Genomic DNA, 13,500 nt, shown 5'->3' on the forward strand with positions numbered 1-13,500 from the left:
AATATCTACATGACATCCTATTTATTACTCATGAAACTTCAATTGAGATTGAACTTAGTGCACCATTAGAACTGCCCTAATTAGTGTGCTGCATGCACAAGTCGTTGATTGATTTAATTGGTGATCGACCCATTAGTTCCAAGGTCGTAGCCAGCTAGCTAGAGGTAAAAAGGAAAAAAATAAAGAAAGGCTAATTAAGCTTAGGTAGATCTAGAGCAGCATCTGGCCGAACACCTGGTTGCGTTCATATTGATATTGACCAACAAAGTCCGTCACGTACGTCCAACGGCCGGCAAATTGGCACAATATTAAGCATTGTTGGACCAACCTGCACGCCCACGCTGTTGTACAGCCTCTCACCACTACTTACTACTAGCATACTAATCATGCAGGTTAGCAACTCAGCAATATATATGAAAATCTATTGACTATATTTTTGTTAGTTGACCCACAAAAGAATAGGTTTTACAGTAATATTATTTATCATGTACAAATATATATATATATATATATTTTTGTCTCTAATTTTCTTATGTACTTATGACTATTTTGGCAACAATAGATTGATAATATATAATTTTAATAGAGGATGTTGAATTTTTGAGATATGTTTGACAAGTCGTCTTATTCAAAGAACCTACGTAATTATTATTTATTTTATTACTAATATATTTTATATTATAACATAATTTTCTATATATTGGCATAATTTTTTAATAAGGCAAATATTTAACATGCGTTAAAAAAAATCAACCATGTCACCTTCTTCAACGCCGATGTGCTGGAGCTACGGCGGCATGACGCTCCTATGACAAATTAAGGCAACCAAGTGGAAGGAGTGGCAAACTGGCAATTAATGGATATTTTCAAGTGTTATAAACGGTGTTATTAGGATGTTTCGATAGGTATAATTCAAACGGCACGTCTGTTTGCGAATGTCACATGTGATGTACTTTTTTAATGTTTCACTAAATATTTTGTGATATTCGTTCCTATAGTGGATTTGTTTCTTAATTAAAAGAAATATTTCGGTGCGGCTTTCGTAATTAATTTGTTTTATTAGGACATGTACAAATGGTTCTTATTGTCGTCCCTATCACTGCATCCTCACTGACGTGGGAGAGAGATGATAGGAGAGAGAAAAGTGGTTGTTTTGCATGAGTCGGCAAAACATAGTCTCTTGGCGCATAAAACGAAAAAGACAACCAAAAAATTTGTTTTGTACGTGTGTTGACGCTAATCAAAGGCGCTGATCAGATAGAATATGAACAGAGAATTAATTAACCTGTAATTATGAAGAGGCAGCTTGAAAAAATATACTTTGTATTAGGAGTTTTTCCTACTAGTATTGTGACTTGAGATAGAGTTAATAATGGACTCTCCCATTGAACGTGCACTTAAACGGTAAAGGTTAAAATATTTAAGACCGCGAGCAGTAAGTACACTGCTGGTGAGAATCACTATATACTCTTTTTTTACTTGCTTTTGTATAAGGTGGTTAATTAATTTGTTTGGAAATAACCATATGATTTCAGTTACTTCTCTGACTTAATTACGTATACGCAGCATGAATTCGAGTCCAGCAAGGATGTACTTACGTATATATACGCATGACAAGAAAAGAGAATATGTTCGTTCGTACGTGCTGTATTAGTCCTCGTTGTTTATCCAAAACGAAGAAAAATTAAAACAGTTAGCGAATGAATTAGATGCTTTGCTTTAGCTAGATACACATATGCGTATATATAGTATACTAATATAAATCGATTTCGTTTTCCGACGTTGGTACATTTTTTTTAGAGAAAATACTTTTCAGCCCTGCCTTCTATAAAGCAAAAACGATCTGCTGGAGATACCAGCTTAGACCATCCACAACAGTCCATCTAAATTTGGTCATTCATATCTTCATCTAGATGATCATTTAAACTAGTTTCATATCTTTATGTACTCCACTAGATTATCTATATATGACATCCTCTATATCTCTTTGGAGAATAGAAAGGGATCATCCAAATATGAAGGTTCTTCCCTAATATGGATGACATCTAAAAATAGATAATAGGATAGTCGTTCCGTTGGATCTCAATTTATAGTCTTCATACTTTATTTTTAGGATAGAGGATGAGATAGATGAGCTGTTAGGATGCTCTTACAAAGAAGCATTCAACAAAACAAAACACCTCAAACTGAGGGGCAGCACTTTGTTATACATGATGAGCATATCTTATATATCACATCACATGCAACGGATTAATTAAGTAGAAGAAGCATTTGTTATGCATTAATCTGGGCCTTTTGGCCTCCGATTGTCCTTGAGCACAATTCATTGCGTTCAAATAAATTTTACCTTTTTTCTTTCTTTTAATCCGCGTCCGGGTTGTTTTACGGTAATTTGGTTCGGCACAACCACCGTTGAATATATGATGCATGAGTATCAATATGATAGATCAGTCATTAATCCGAGTACTTTGCATATATGACTATTAATTCAATGACATTTATTTATTTATCTTCGTAGGTGTTTCGGCCCTGATCACCCATCTAGAAAATGCTCAACTTCTGCATTGAATCTTCAAATGTTTCGAAGTCGTACGGAAGATTAAGTCAGTTGCTACGAACGAGCCTTTATATCGACATTTGGACCCTTTTGACATATATGCATTGTCCATCGCGTGAGTTAGTTGACAATGCAAGTCCCGGATAATTAATTGCGCCTCCATTTAACTTAAATTCTTCGATCATCTAGGTTTTTCTTGCCAAGCCTATGTAGTCAAGCTAACTGCTTTGCTTCCAAACAGTACTTTTCTTGTCTTATTAGTATTGACTATTTCTTATATTTTTAAATTTGATCATAAAAAGGTTTAAATGGTTATCCATGATGAACAAAAATTATAGGGTTATATATGATATGAAAACGTGTTGCTAATATAATTATTTATAAATTCCTATTGCTAAAAATAGAATAATCAAAGTAAAAAAAACAAAAAATAATGTGTTAAGAGGTGACTGAACAAGCATTCCAAAAAAAAAAAAAAGCAACAGTCTGCAGATCAAACGGGCCTCCAAGTATTATTGTTCAAAAATTTCCAGCCCACAAAGCAGATGTCCTCTCCATCTGCATCTCTAGCTATTCTCATCCACTCTTCTGTTTGCTGCAGTTGGTGGTGCAATGTTCAACTGCATGGCTGCAAATCTGAAGTTCTGAACCCTCTGAACAAGCCATCCTCAACATCACACACACACCAATGCATTCAGCTCGGATTCAGTAAACAGAAGACACTCAAGATCGACATGTGTCAACAAGGAGATTGCAGATACCTAAAGCCTTCGAGAAAAAGACCTAGCAACCTACACACCACCCAGGGTCCAGGGACCTGCAGGATCACCAAGAAACCCTGCACCACACACTGCGATCCAAGTACTGAACTCCATGTTCTTTCAGTAATGCCAAGTGATACTCTGACGCCGACCTGAACTTTGCATGCAGTGGTATGGTAGCTAGGGCCCTTGTGATTGGCTTTCGCACAGCAGCTACCGGCCTCCTGTCTCCTTCCTTCTGCATATCTGAAATTCATGGTCATATCTAAGATGGTTAAACCCTGCATATAGACATTGTCTCCAAAACACCATATCTCTTATCTATATTATGTAAAGACTAAAGTCTAAAGGAAGGTGAGAGGGTATTACAAAGGATGATGATCCATAACAAAAGATATGTGGCTTAGAAAGCAGAGACCTTTTATTTTTTGTTAGTTGATTAAAAGAACCTTCTGTGCATGTTCATTCTTTCTGCTGTGCTAGCTCACTCTTACTACCTGATTAAGTTTTACCTGAACTGAGGATGTACATATCTATGAATTTGTTTATGACTAGCAATAGCAGCAGTAGATATGACAGATTAGCAGTCTACTAATCTATGAGCAGGACACGTGTATATTTACAAGTACTATACAACTTTTCTTGACGAACTTATGCATGCAAAGCAGCGTCTGCGTGTCCTTCACCTGGCCATCAGGCCATGTACATTTCTGAAGAATCATTTTTCAGATGAGATTTGTGAAGATTCTGAACTTTGAGCCTATATATCTAGCTCCGTTCCGTAAACGATTTATATGTATCAAGTCGATCGATGCGAATCATTCATTTGATGCAGTATGCACTATGTATATGGTTGATCAGTTGGTTCTAATAATGGAGTAGTGCAATACAATATTATTATTTGCTTTGAATTCACTGACAGATGCAGGATCAATTGCAGATCCATTCATGCATTTCGATCTTTCGGCGCTATCTAGGTCTTTAAATTTTGAGGTGTGAAGCTTCATGCATGCATCGAATGGATCCAAGGATGATTTCAGAGAGGGAAAAAAAAAAGGCAATGAAAATCTCAAAAGAGATTTTTATTTTTGGGTACAGTACGAAGTGCACCCAATGCTCAAATAATTCTGAACTTTGCTACAACTTTTTGTATATATACTACATATGGCTATCTTAATTTGTTTTAGTTGACGATCCGGTTGCTTCCTGTCTCCTTCTTTGAGTACTATCATTTTCTTTTTCTGAAACCACTTTGCAGCATCATGTCAGCAACGCTAAACTTAACCAAACAACTAATTAATCAAGCACATATGTAGGGTTCGCTCATTCGTCCAGGTGTCAAGCTTCTGCGTGACCGATTAATCATCCATCAGGGAATTAACACGCCATGCATCTGATGGAACTAAACACACTTTAGCTATCTCTGAATATAATTAAGCCAAGTGTCTCGACTAACTCTGGGTGCTGACTTGCAAAAGCAATTGTTCAGGAGGGCTTCAGGGTGGCCTACCCTGAGATACGTTTGGTGGGAAGATTAGCAAGTAGAAAGCGATTTATTATTGACTAATGATTGTTTGTTAACGGATTGTGCTTGGTTTAACAACATACATACTAATATCAACTTAGTACTTAATCATGGCTATATGTATTATACTGTCAAGTTTAGAGTATATAGTCAGGTGATTAATACCCCCTCCAGGCCTCCAGTCATTCATATTTAATTTATAAACAATTTTACCATTAAGAAGAATGTATCAGAAGGTACCACTGTTTTCTATTTTTACATAGAAAATAGTGATACCTTCTCAAGGATAGGGAAAATGCTCTTAATTTATTCATCTACTCACTCATCTCAACATGTTACAACCTAGCTACAACGACCATCTCTCATTTATTTATCATATATTTTTTCATTTCAACCAATCGTAACCACCCTTAATTTAATATCGCATCTTTCCTTAAACTTCGCAAAGAAACGTCAGACATGATTATATTTTGACACGAAAGGAGGTTAAGATAACAATGATGGTTAGAACCACTAAAGTTTGATCAAATTTTGTCCTAAGCATCAAATATTTATGGATGAAACTATGGACGGAGTACATATCATTGAAAGAAAGAAACCAACGTTGTCATGTGTTTTATTTTTGAAAAAGGAAAAGTTAATAGCCCAGAAGACTGAACCTCCTACCCATATTTATAGCTGGTAAGCAACACATAAAGCTAGCTAGAGATGCATGCAAGAAACCGATTGATGGGGTCATTAGATGAAAGCAAGCGCCTGCAAAATGCATCGATCAACATCGTAGATAGGTCTGAAAAACATAAAATGACACTAACTTTGCTCGAGATGTGAGATATTATCGCACTAATCAACGGAGGGAATCGTTCCCTTGCATTCACTGGCTTGAAAGATATTCGTTTTGCATCACTGTCACCCATGCTTGCCTGTATTCAACCAGCAACCCAACTTGACTCACCTCGCTTTCTTAATTACCTTTAATTTCACCCCAAAGAGAGGCAACTTATTTGTCCTAAGAATGCAACAGCAGGATGATATATCGAGATCAGTAGATCGCTCTGCTAGCTAGATTTATCTTGAGTATCACTCCCTCTTATCACAAACGATCTACGTATTAGCTGCCTTTATTTGCTTTTCCAAAATTAATCTACATATAACATGTATCTTTTCGGTTTTGTTTATACATTGAATGGATCTCTTGATTGATGATGTTTGTTTCGTTCTCATATAAATATGACTCCACGTTGAAGTTAAGAATGTGGGGGATAATTCCATGGCAAATTCAGCCATGGTCTTGGTACAAATCTGAATATGCTAATTATTTGTGGAAGGAGAGTATTTATTTTGGTGTGATTGGTTAATTTTAGCTTAGTTAAACGTACTTTACATATAACTTATATATTCGAGATATAAGCTTTTGAAACTATGAATTAATGGTCGCGAAACGTCGTGCTCAAAAGAAACTAGGATTTTTTGCCTTTCTTTTCCAAAAAAAAATATAAACCTAAAAAACATGGAAACACTTGATGACATTAATTTTAACCAACCATAATCTCATGGCCAACTGAGTGCCTAGGCAGGCGGTGACCGCCTAGGGCCCCAACTGGAAGGGACCCAATCAAATTTATATTTATATAATTATGCTCAAGTTGTTTGATTTTTGCATCCATTCGTTCTAAAAAGCGTAAATGATTAATCAACTTATCAATTGGTTAAGGTTATCAGCTCTATCACTTGTTAGCTTGTTTGTTGTAGCTAAAATTTAAATTTTAAAACTTAATGTCAGAGTTGATATTAAGGTGTTCTTTTTATAGTTTTTTCTAGCATTCTTTTTTAAATTGATAAGAACAAAAATAAAAAATAATCATATTTTTTTGTTGATTCGGTTATTTTTTTTCATTATTTTCTTTAATTTAGTTGTTAATTTAGTGTGAGCATTATTTATCAAAATTTAGAACTATGAATATATTGAAAGTTAAATCTTAATAGGTAATATTTGGTTTATCATGTTAGTGATGTTTATTTTCTCCACTTTAGAGGATAAATGGTTATATAATATATTTTACAAGTAAAAAATATTTTAGTCTAAATAGCCTATGACACAGAGTTGGTCTCGGACACTCAAAATTATAACCGGCCCTGCATATTCTTTGAGACAAAATGTAAATAAAAACAAAAACTATACAAATAACGTAATGGAGCGGATAATCGTGCCCTACTCATCTACCAGTAGATTATCTTTTCATCCTTTTCACCCTTGTGTCTATATAAATAATAAAATACTTTATCTGTTTTATGTTGTAAAATTTTTTGTCCATATGTCTACATTTATTTCATGATTGATGCATATTGTTTGTCCATAAATTTATTAAGATTCATATGAATCTAATTCAAATAGCACTGAAAAGTCTTACCTATCAAACAAATGTATTATCTTTTAGATGTATCCTTTATGATCGAGCATCAGAATTTTTTAATTTTTTTCTAGGTAGCAAGCAGTACAGAAGCAAGTATATACGTAACCAAGTCTAATAGCAAAACTGCATGTGGACAATCACCAGCATGTGTAGCGTGGGAACAAATGGGAGAAAAACAAAAATAAAAATAAAGGAAAAAAAAACCAGAGATGCTGGGACGAAGGAGATCCCTACACGTGTCCCCTCCGTGCCATCCCCTCCATTACTTCGCGCCTAAGCTAAAGCACCCGCTCCACCACATCCTGGCCGTCATCCACACACACACACCGAGCCAGAGGCCTCTCTCAGCCGTCGATTCCACGTACATGCGTGCGCTCCCCGCCACGTAGGCCTACGCAGCCGTAGGAGAAGCTCGTATTCCCGCCAAAAAGTGATGGCGCGAACTGCGAAACGAGAAATACCGTCCACGTCGCGGTGGGACCCACGGCGTGCGGGCCCACCTCAAGCTCGTTGGGTATGAGCCGCCTTGGGTGTCTATAAATACACCCGGCGTCTTCGTCTTCCTCTCCCCCCTCCTCTTCCCGCTTCGAACCCTCGAGTTCTTTAGAAATTACAGCTCGGTCCCTGCGAGCTGCTGCCATGCTGTCCCTCCACGAGGCCATGCAGCTCGACTTCGAGCTCCAGGACATGGACGTCCGCTTCGGTTTCGGCTTAGGGTTCGGGATCGAGGCGGCCGTGGTTGGTTCCGACGTGACGGTTTCGGACGACGCGGCCGGATTGCCGCCGGTGGTTGGGGTGGTTGGCGTTCGGAAAATTGATGATGCCACCGGCGGCGACGAGGGGAGTGGTGGCGGTGGCGGTGTGCTGCTGTACTGCGACGGCGGTGGCGAGGAGGACGACGAGGAGCGGCGGCGGCGGCTGAGGAGGAAGATCTCGAACCGGGAGTCGGCGCGGCGGTCGCGCGAGCGGAGGCGGCAGCGCGTGGAGGAGCTGGAGCGCGCCGCTGACGAGCTCCGGGCGGAGAGGCGCGCGCTGGCGGCGAGGCTGCACGCCACGGCGCGGCGGTCGCTCGCCGTGCGCGGCGAGAACGCGCGGCTCCACGCCGAGGCCGGGCTGCTCCGGCGCCGCCTCGCCGAGGCGCAGCGAAGCGCCGCCGTGCTGATCGGGCTGTCCCGACTCCTGCAGCACAATCACTCCAACGATCACGGCCACGGCCACGGCAGCACGGCGGCGGCGGCGGCTGTGCCGCCACAGCTTCCGGGCGGCGGCGTGGCATCCTTGATGATGATCTAGGAAAGCTCCAAGTCTCCAGGTGGTGATGGGCTATTATTAGTAGTAAAGTTTGTTTTTTTAAAAAAATAGGAGTATAAATATGGTTTCTAGAAAGGTATTATGTAAATTGAGAGAGGCTGATTATGCCCTCCATTTCGTGTTACCTCTTTATTTCTTTGGAGAATTTATCGGTTGGTGTGATTTGTCATGCACTCTTCACAAAATAAGCAACGGTATAAACATTATTCTATATTCTATCCCTGGATTTAATATATTAACTTTCATTTATACAATAGGCACCTCATTTTTTTTAAAAAAAATAATAATAACAAGTTCAAATAAGTCAAGTTGAGAAAATTGGGTTACATTGGAAACTAGACTTCCAAAATATATACAGAGTTAAAAGTACAATTCAGCAGTGGGCTGGTTATTCGGGCCGTACCGCACCCACACATACTGGAAGATTCGGCCCATATTTTGGGCCCATTTCTGTCCACGTTTTTGGCCCATTTAGGTCCAGGAGGGGAGAAGAAAGCGCATGGGCTGGCCGCCGCCTAGGGTTTCTCCAGCTCGTCCATCCGCCGCCATAAAAACCCCCTGGCCTCTCCTCTCCTCCGCCGCTTCATCCTCATCGTCGTCACCGCGGCGGCACCCTCACGCGTACGGCGTCCGTCGTAGCAGCATTCCTACTTCGATTTGTTTGCTGTGTTTTGATCTTTGTTTCGATTAGATTGTGTTTGGTGTCTTTTGATTACTCCTTCCATGTGAGATCGATGAAGGTGATGCTTCTTTGTGTTGAGTGGTATCATCCTAGGGTGATGAACACGGGAGCACTGTCCCAATGGCCGGCCACCGTCGTCTCGGGTGGATCTGGGTCTCTTCGATTTCGAAAGCTCCCCAGAGGGAATCAGGTGGCGCTTAGAGCCCGAATCCGTTGCCGGATGGATCTTGGGTTACGCTCGCCTCCAAATTCTCTTCCCCGCTGTTCGATCTCTTCTTTCTATCTTTTTTTATATTTCGTTTTGTTCTTGCGAGTGAATGATTCAGCGTCGTTTGTTTGGGTTATTTTGCGAATGATTGAATTTTGGGAGATGGTTTGGTTTGTGGTGCAGTGATTATAAAATCATTCCTCGTCCTGATGGAGATCTGCGTGATAGACTACTATACACCCATAGAATCTGAGCACCAAAACAACCATATCATTCCTTTTTCTTCAATCTATCACTGGTTTTTTCGTATTTGTTTTCTGTTTTTATTTTTCATCAATCCATAATAAGCTTTTTCGTTTTTTCTGGTATTTGTTTGTCTTTATCTGTTAGGATTCGCCGCTCGAATTAGAGCTGTTTAATCGACATTAGTGCACCCAAACTCTATTATCAAATGTTGAAGTATTGGATCAGTAAATACTAAATACGTTTATGTATACAAACCGCTAGAAATTTTGAATCACCAAAAGATGATAAAAAAATGCGACAATATGTAAAATTGTAAATTAATCTGTTACTATCACTTTGTGGACAGAACCGAAAGGCCCGTGCTGCCCATCAAGTCTTTTACATGGACCGATATTTTGGCCATTTAGTCATTTTGCATTCGGCCTAGTTGAATACCTTTATATGGGCAGGCCAATTTTAATAGCCCATTTATGTCCCTGATTTTGGCCCATCTGGATGAAACTCTTTCTTGCCTGGAAAAACTACGATCCCCCCACAGTCTGGCCATTTATGCCATCCAACCGTAAAACAGCTTATGTTGGCTTTCAACTATCAAGAACCGTTAAGTCAATCCAAAAAGGAAAGGGGGTTCATGGCCAAGGGAAAAGATGTTATAATCAGAGTTATTTTGCAATGTGTGAGTTGTGTTCGAAAATAGCCTTTTCTTTTAACTCAATCCTCTTCTTCTCCTTAGCATTTGGGAAAGTAAATTATAGGTTTTGGGTGCATACGTGTCAGTGTTTTGTTTTCATTCTTACCATGAGGCTATTTTGGCATTAGAATAAAAAAACACAAAAAATGTTGGACCTTCTAACGTAGTGGAGTAGGTTGTGAACTTGATTTCGACAGCTTAAACTTGATAAAACTCTGTTTGATGCCACTTAACCTGATCACTTTGTTCAAGCTATTCCCAATTTTAAACATTGAAAGCTTAGGAGTGGTTGTTTGAGTTTTTTTAAATGGAAAATCAAAAACATATTTGCAAATGTAAAATAATGATGAATAAAACTTATATATATATATATTATTTTTAGCGATATAGATAAAAAACCTTAAAATTACCTCTAAATTTAATAAGTTTAAAAATTTAAATATTGGTTTATAACTATAAGGAATCAGGTGGGGGTGTTAATCTTTGCAATGAACCAAAAAGAACAATGCCGTGGCTTCAGAGCTTGCTAAATCTACTGCGATCACACCAACCCAACACAGAACATACTTCTCATTAACATAATGTAAAAAATCGATGTTCTCTGTTATTTTGCCGAACTGTTTAGTTTAACTCGTTCATCGTGATGTGATATTAAAAACAAAATTAAAAAAAAATTAAAACTAAATAGAATATGCAAGATCCACAAGTCAGTCAAACAAAAAGATAATATTACGCGACCTACACCTACACCTCTCCATCTATCTTTTATTTATTTTTGTGGGAAATGATGAGGTGAAGGGTGGAACCCACTGACATCTAAGTCTTAAAATATTTTTATTTTTTGGCTAACATATAGGCCTTCATATTTTACTTCAATTTCTAATCTTTTAATTTTCTCTCTAAGGCCACGTTATTGCCACGTGAGATAGAGTCAAAGTAGTCATATCAGTGTCATGCGAGCATAAACCAAAATTAATAATACCTAGACTAGGGATGGCCATTATACTTGTTTATCTGTTTACCCGCAGGTAAAAATCCTAATAGGATCAGATTTATTCTCTATTTAATACCTGCGGGTATTTTATTAAGTCAAAAGTAGTACCCAATGGATAAACGGGTACGGGTATGGGTAGGCTTCGCCCGTTTACCCGTATATAACACTGACAGGTGGACCCAACCATAGAGGTATATATAGGAATTTAGGGTTTCATTTCATCCCTGTCACCCAGCCGCCAGCGTCGATCTGAAAACCTCCCTCTCTCCTCAATGCTCTCGCTCCCCTCAACACCGACGCCTTCGCTCCCCTCCCCTTGCCACCGGTGCCCTTGCTCCTCTCGCCGTCAGCATCGCTTGAAGCCGCCGGCGCCCCCATCCCCTCGTCGCCACCCAAAGTCGCCGCGGCGCCACCCCTGTCTTTGTCCTTACGCTGCTTACGCCGCTGACCCCGTCCCTATCCAGCCGATGCCACCGGCCTCGTCCCCATCTGGCCGACGCCGCCGCTCGAGGTTGCCGCTATTGTCCTCATTCGGCGCAGCCGCCTGAGGTTGCCGCTCCCGTCCTCGTCCCTGTCCAGCCGATGCCGTCGTCCCCGAGGCCGCCATCCCCAATTACGACGTCTCCCAGTTCTGGTTGTATAAGTTCTGGGCAGGTATTTCCACGGGTATACCTGCACGTATCTTGTACCCGTATAGAGGTGGGTAAACGGGTACGCCCGCGGGTATACGGCATCCGCGGGTAACGGGTATGGACGGATTTTTTACCCGTGACGTAGTAACGGATATACCCGCATGCATAGTTTTGGCTGACGTGTATGGGTATGGATAGTTACTACCCATGCCCATCATGTCCGTTGCCATCCCTAACCTAGACTTTATTTACATCGGTGAGACGGGGAATGCGTTGTACTAATTTTATGGTTAAGACTTAAGAGATGGAAAACGAACTGGTCTTATAGTTGAGGGAAGCAAAATGACCTTTAGAATTATGCAATCGGCTCTGTGATATCCCGTGATTTTGGCCCATCCTGATGTGCAGTGTGTATCGATAAAATAGGCCCATTTATATACTAGGCACGAACTGAATCCATCGTTTTTCATGCTGGGAACACAGGCCCATCTTCTAAACTTTATTGTACCCAATTTCACATAAATTTCGTCTAATTAGCATCCGTGATTAACATGGTGGTTTTACACAAATAAAAAGGGTTAGTGTCACGTCTAGTCGCAAAAGTGATGCATCTTTTCACATGACCTCCACGTCAACTTTGAATTGATCAACCTTCCTGCTATCGTAAACTGACCTCTAAATATCTAATGGAGCCGGTCAATAAATATATTTGATTCAACGCGAATTGGTGCTCCTGGTCTTTGAAAAAGTAATAAAGTTGAGCGGAATTAGGCAAACACGCCGTCATGCACTAACTCTTCTTTTCACGGTGCAAATTGCTATCAGTCGCCATAATTTCTTTGGCCTGCGAGGAGTTGCAACCTTATATTTTTATTTCTGTTTATACTTGTAAGTCTAAATTTATATCTTCAGCCCTTCTAAACATGATCAAGAAGTAATGATATATATATATATATATATATATATATATATATATATATATATATATATATATATATATATATATATATATATATATAAGTGATAAATTGAGATAATTGGGGACATCTATGACTAAAGCATAAGTAATCTCCGAACTTAGCTCATAATCACTATTTGTGTAAACTTTGACTGTGTTCAAATTGACTTGGATTCTTGGACTAGTTGACTCGTCGTGTCACGTAAAACGCGACATGTTATTGACGCATGATAGATTTAGTAATAATGATTAAAAACTTAAAATACGCTAGATTCGTTTAACTTTATAAATAAAAATTTTATATAGAATACTTATGCCGCGTTCGGCTCTTCCATTCCTTACCTCCGAATTCTCCCTTTTTTTTATACGTACACTTCCCGAACGGTTAAACCATATATTTTTATGATTTTTTATTAAAAAATTATTTAAAAAATCATATTAATATATTTTATATTTTTAATAATTAATAATTAATTAATTATGTACTGCTATATTTTTTATGTACTAACCACTTCCCCTCC

At 39.2% G+C, this 13,500-nt stretch overlaps 1 non-coding gene across 1 annotated transcript; it reads left to right on the plus strand.

Annotated features, from left to right (window-relative positions):
- The first annotated feature begins 9,631 nt into the window (after positions 1-9,631).
- On the plus strand, positions 9,632-9,717 carry LOC121055077. Its single transcript, XR_005812295.1, has one exon. It is a non-coding gene; the product is annotated as a small nucleolar RNA snoR8a (small nucleolar RNA).
- The last annotated feature ends 3,783 nt before the right edge of the window (positions 9,718-13,500 follow it).

The sequence above is a fragment of the Oryza brachyantha genome, chromosome 7 (genome assembly GCF_000231095.2).
Source record: "Oryza brachyantha chromosome 7, ObraRS2, whole genome shotgun sequence".
Taxonomy (NCBI): Eukaryota; Viridiplantae; Streptophyta; class Magnoliopsida; order Poales; family Poaceae; genus Oryza; species Oryza brachyantha.